This window comes from Bison bison, unplaced genomic scaffold (genome assembly GCF_000754665.1).
Source record: "Bison bison bison isolate TAMUID 2011002044 unplaced genomic scaffold, Bison_UMD1.0 scf7180017864471, whole genome shotgun sequence".
Classification (NCBI taxonomy): domain Eukaryota; kingdom Metazoa; phylum Chordata; class Mammalia; order Artiodactyla; family Bovidae; genus Bison; species Bison bison.
Genome location: NW_011495032.1, coordinates 5,311,543 through 5,316,891, shown reverse-complemented (window position 1 = coordinate 5,316,891; position 5,349 = coordinate 5,311,543). Strand labels below are relative to the sequence as shown.

Genomic DNA, 5,349 nt, shown 5'->3' with positions numbered 1-5,349 from the left:
TTTTTCCAGTGGTCATGTATGGATGTGAGAGTTGGACTGTGAAGAAGGCTGAGCGCCGAAGAATTGATCTTTTGAATGTGGTGTTGGAGAAGACTCTTGAGAGTCCCTTGGATTACAAGGAGATCCAACCAGTCCATTCTGAAGGAGATCAGCCCTGGGACTTCTTTGGAAGGAATGATGCTAAAGCTGAAACTCCAGTACTTTGGCCACCTCATGCGAAGAGTTGACTCATTGGAAAAGACTCTGATGCTGGGAGGGATTGGGGGCAGGAGGAGAAGGGGACGCCAGAGGATGAGATGGCTGGATGGCATCACTGACTCGATGGACTTGAGTCTGAGTGAACTCCGGGAGTTTGTGATGGACAGGGAGGCCTGGCGTGCTGTGATTCATGGGGTCGCAAAGAGTCGGACACGATTGAGCGACTGAACTGAACTGAAAAGACTGATGACTCTCTTGTTCTTCAGTCGGTGGCTCCAAAGAATGAGACATGTTCCAGGCAGGTAAGCAGGCATGGCCGGAGCAAGGCATCACCAGCTTCATCAGCAGAGAGGCTGAGGCACTAGTACATTGAACGGCTTTGCATCCCGGCCAGGAGGGGGCGCAGGCGCATGTCCTCCGACTATTGACCCCGAGCGTCCTGCTCGGCCCTCAGTGGCCGGCAGGTGGCGCCAGAACCTTCTTGGTCTCTGCACGGGCGCATGCGCACCTCTCCGGCGTCCTTGGCAACGGAGCGGCTTTTTCCCTCAGGAAGACCGAGGGCCAGCCATGGTGGCTCTGGGGCAGTGCCTGGGGTGGTGGCGTCCGAGGCGGCAAAGCGCTTCCGGCTACGCCGCGCGTCTGAGGAGGTGATCATGTGAAGGGGCTGGTTGTGCAGCGGGAGCCGGTGCGAGAGCTGGGACGGAGGTCTTGCTGCCGAGATGTCTGTCATGGGCAGGGTGGTTTGTGCGGGATGGCAACCCACTCCAGTGTTCTTGCCTGGAGAATCCCAGGGACGAGGGAGCCTGGTGGGCCGCCGTCTATGGGGTCGCACAGAGTCGGACACGACCGAAGCGACTTAGCAGCAGCAGCACAGATGTGTCGTCGTGGAGGGAGATGTGGTGCTGGGGACCCCGCAGCCTCGGGAGAGGGATGAGCGGGACTAGGGACCGGCCTGGGGAGACGCAGGATCCCTGGGCAGAAGGGAGAGTTTACAGTTATCCCCGTTGTTCCGTTACTGTTTGTTCACTTGCCCTCAAAATGTTATAAAAATATTTGTTTTCCTTAGTCACTGAGAGTGTTTGCCTCCTCTTGTCCATAGGGCACTGAACTATTCAGTCACTGGTGCAAAGATGTTTACTAAATTCCTGGTATGTGCGGACAATACGGATACAATGGAATAGTAGTTGAAAAAATACTGAAAAAGTAAAGAGGAAGTGTGTTACATTATTTTAATATTTTAAGTATGCAAAACCCAGAATTTTCTATAACTTTAATTTCCTGACTTTAAAGGAATGCAAATTATCTAAAATATACTTAATATACTTCTTAACCTCATTTCCAGATTAAGATGCTTGGGAAAGGAGCTTATTGAAAAATAAGATTATAGACATTCTAATTTACCATTCAAATAGAGATATACAAAATTAATCTAAATGCCTTCAGATATTGAAGTTATTAGGAGAAAGTTTATAATTTACAAAAGTATTTAAAAAAATACTAGCCATGCTTGACAGTTTCTTTTAACACAGTGACCATCTTAGATATGTATAAATATTAGATCACTGAAACATCTTTTGCAGGATTACAATGCAACTAGACATGTTAAAATAATAATATCCAGGTCACTACCAAGTTTTTATAAGAATATAGTGAAAATACTGCAAATCACTTTTAGAAGATCCAAAGACAGTTGTGATTAAAAAAAAAATACTAGCCTTGCCTATTAAGACAATTTAAGATGAAATATAGTAAAACTCAAAACTTTAGCGTATTTAAGAGCCGAGACAATGGCTGCTTTTTGTAAATTAGACATTTTGTTGCAAATTAGAAACTTTTGTAAATTATAAACTTTCTCCTAATAACTTAAATATCTGAAAGCATTTAGGTTAATTTTGTATATCTCTATTCAAATTGAAAATTAGAATGTCTATAATTTTATTTTTTAATAAGCTCCTTTCCCAAAAGAATTGATATTTTTATATGTAGTTCTTCATTCCCCATTTCTTTCCTTTTCCTTTTTTTATTTTTTATATCAGAAAATGTATGTCTGTGTCTTGTTAAACCTTTTCATTCTTCTAACGTATTTCAGGAGGTACATTCTCTTCCTGTAAACAAGGAGAGAGCCCTTCTAATAAGCATGCATTATATATATGATCAGGAATTTTCCAAGGAGCACTTAACAGTTTCCACTTGGCTTACAGTATCATCTTGTCTTGAATCCTGCACAAATATTTGTACAATAATGTCCTTTTACCAATGTGCTTCTGATTTCACCATGGTATATTTCCTAATATGACTTTATCTTATTTTTTCATGTCATTTTATTTTTTTTTATTGGAGTATAGTTGCTGTACACTGCTGTGTCAGTTTCTGCTACAACCCACTCCAGTATTCTTGCCTGGAGAATCCCAGGGACAGAGGAGCCTGGTGGGCTGCCATCTATGGGGTCGCACAGAGTCGGGCACGACTGAAGCAACTTAGCAGCAGCATCGCCCTATATACTCCTGTTTTTGAATTTCCTTCCCATCTAGGTTACTACAGGGCACCAAGTAGAGTTCCCTGTGCTATGCACTAGGTTCTTCTTCTTAGTTATCTATTTTATACATAGTAGCATATATCTAGGGCTTCCTGGGTGGTACTAGTGGTAAAGAATTGCCTGCAGTGCAGACACAAGAGATGTGGGTTCGATACCTGGGTCGGGAAGGTCCCCTGGAGGAGGGCATGGCAACCCACTCCAGTATTCTTGCCTGGAGAATCCCATGGACAGAGGAGCCTGATGGGCTACAGTCCATAGGGTTGCAGAGAATCAGACATTACTGAAGCAACTTCGCATGCATGCGGTGTATATATGTCAATCCCAATCTCACAATTCATCCCACCCCATTTACCCCCTTAGTGTCCATATATTTCTTCTCTACATCTGTGTCTCTATTTCTACTTTGCAAATAAGATCATCTATACCATTTATCTAGATTTCAAATAATGATTTTATTTAAAATATTAATCTAATAATACAGTATTTTTTACTTTGTTTTGTATCATATACTAATATATGCTTTAAGAGGATACATATTAATATTTACTAAATGTAGTTAATTTGCATGAGATGGTAGCTGATTGCATTTCATCTTGATGCCCATTGGGCATTCTTATTAGTGTTTAAAGTACTTTTTAGAACAGATACGAAAATATCTCCCATCAGGAAGCTTCCATTAGCCTCTTATCCTTATCTGTCAGAGGACAGACAGAATGAAAATCACAGTCACAGAAAACTAATCAAACTGATCACATGGATCACAGCCATGTCTAACTCAATGAAACTATGAGCCATGACATGTAGGCCCACTCAAGATGGACAGGTCATGGTGGAGAGGTCTGACAGAATGTGGTCCACTGGAGAAAGGAATGGCAAACCACTTCAGTATTCTTGCCTTGAGAACCCCATGAACAGTATGAAAAGGCAAAAAGATAGGACACTGAAAGATGTCCAGGTCAATAGGTGCCCAATATGCTACTGGAGATCAGTGGAGAAATAACTCCAGAAAGAATGAAGGGATGGAGCCAAAGCAAAAACAACGCCCAGTTGTGGATGGGACTGGTGATGGAAGCAAGGTCCGATGCTGTAAAGAGCAGTATTGCATAGGAACCTGGAATGTTAGGTCCATGAATCAAGGCAAATTGGAAGTGGTCAAACAGAAGATGGCAAGAGTGAACATTGACATTCTAGGAATCAGTGAACTAAAATGGACTGGAATGGGTGAATTTAACTCAGATGACCATTATATCTACTACTGTGGTCAAGAATCCCTCAGAAGAAATGGAGTAGCCATCATGGTCAACAAAAGAGTCCATAATGCAGTACAATTTCAAAAACGACACAATGATCTTTGTTTGTTTCCAAGGCAAACCATTCAATATCACAGTAATCCAAGTCTATGGCCTGACCAGTAATGCTGAAAAAATTGAAGTTGAATGGTTCTATGAAGACCTAGAAGACCTTCCAGAACTAACACCCCCAAAAGATGTCCTTTTCATTATAGGGGACTGGAATGCAAAAGTAGGATGTCAGAAACACCTGGAGCAACACGCAAGTTTGGCCTTGGAGTACAGAATGAAGCAGGGCAAAGGCTAATAGAGTGCTGCCAACAGAACACACTGGTCATAGCAAACACCCTCTTCCAACAACACAAGAGAAGACTCTACACATGGACATCACCAGATAGTCAACACTGAAATCAGATTGATTATATTCTTTGCAGCCAAAGATGGAGAAGCTCTATACAGTCAGCAAAAACAAGACCGGGAGCTGACTGTGGCTCAGATCATGAACTCCTTATTGCCTAATTCAGACTTAACTTGAAGAAAGTAGGGAAAACCACTAGACCATTCAGGTATGACCTAAATCAAATCCCTTATGACTATACACTGTAAGTAAGAAATAGATTTAAGGGCCTAGATCTGATAGACAGAGTGTATGATGAACTATGGATGGAGGTTTTTGACATTATACAGGAGACAGGGATCAAGACCATCCCCAAGAAAAAGAAATGCAAAAGAGCAAAATGGCTGTCTGAGGAGGCCTTACAAATGGCTGTGAAAAGAAGAGAAGTGAAAAGCAAAGGGGAAAAGGAAAGATACCCATTTGAATGCAGAGTTCCAAAGAATAGCAAGGAGAGATAAGAAAGCCTTCCTCAGCGATCAATGCAAAGAAATAGAGGAAAACAATAGAATGGGAAAGACTAGAGATCTCTTCAAGAAAAGTGATACCAAAGGAACATTTCATGCAAAGATGGGCTCAATAAAGGACAGAAATTGTATGGACCTAACAGAAGCAGAAGATATTAAGAAGAGGTGGCAAGAATACACAGAAGAACTGTATAAAAAAGATCTTCACGACCCAGATAATCACAATGGTGTGATCACTCACACTCACCTAGAGCTGGATATCCTGAATGTGAAGTCAGTGGGCCTTAGAAAGCATCACTACGAACAAAGCTAGTGGAAGTGATGGAATTCCAGTTGAGCTATTTCAAATCCTAAAAGATGATGCTGTGAAAATGCTGCACTCAATATGTCAACAAATTTGGAAAACTCAGCAGTGGCCACAGGACTGGAAAAGGTCAGTTTTCATTCCAATCCCAAAGAAAGGCA

At 42.1% G+C, this 5,349-nt stretch overlaps 1 protein-coding gene across 1 annotated transcript in view; it reads left to right on the top strand.

Annotated features, from left to right (window-relative positions):
- The first annotated feature begins 748 nt into the window (after nt 1-748).
- The window catches only part of LOC105003564 (chromosome unknown open reading frame, human C2orf76), a 105,483-nt gene continuing 100,882 nt past the window's right edge, over nt 749-5,349 (top strand). The window contains exon 1 of the mRNA XM_010860791.1: nt 749-845. The gene's annotated coding sequence lies outside the window, so the exon portion shown is untranslated. The remainder of the gene's footprint in view (nt 846-5,349) is intronic.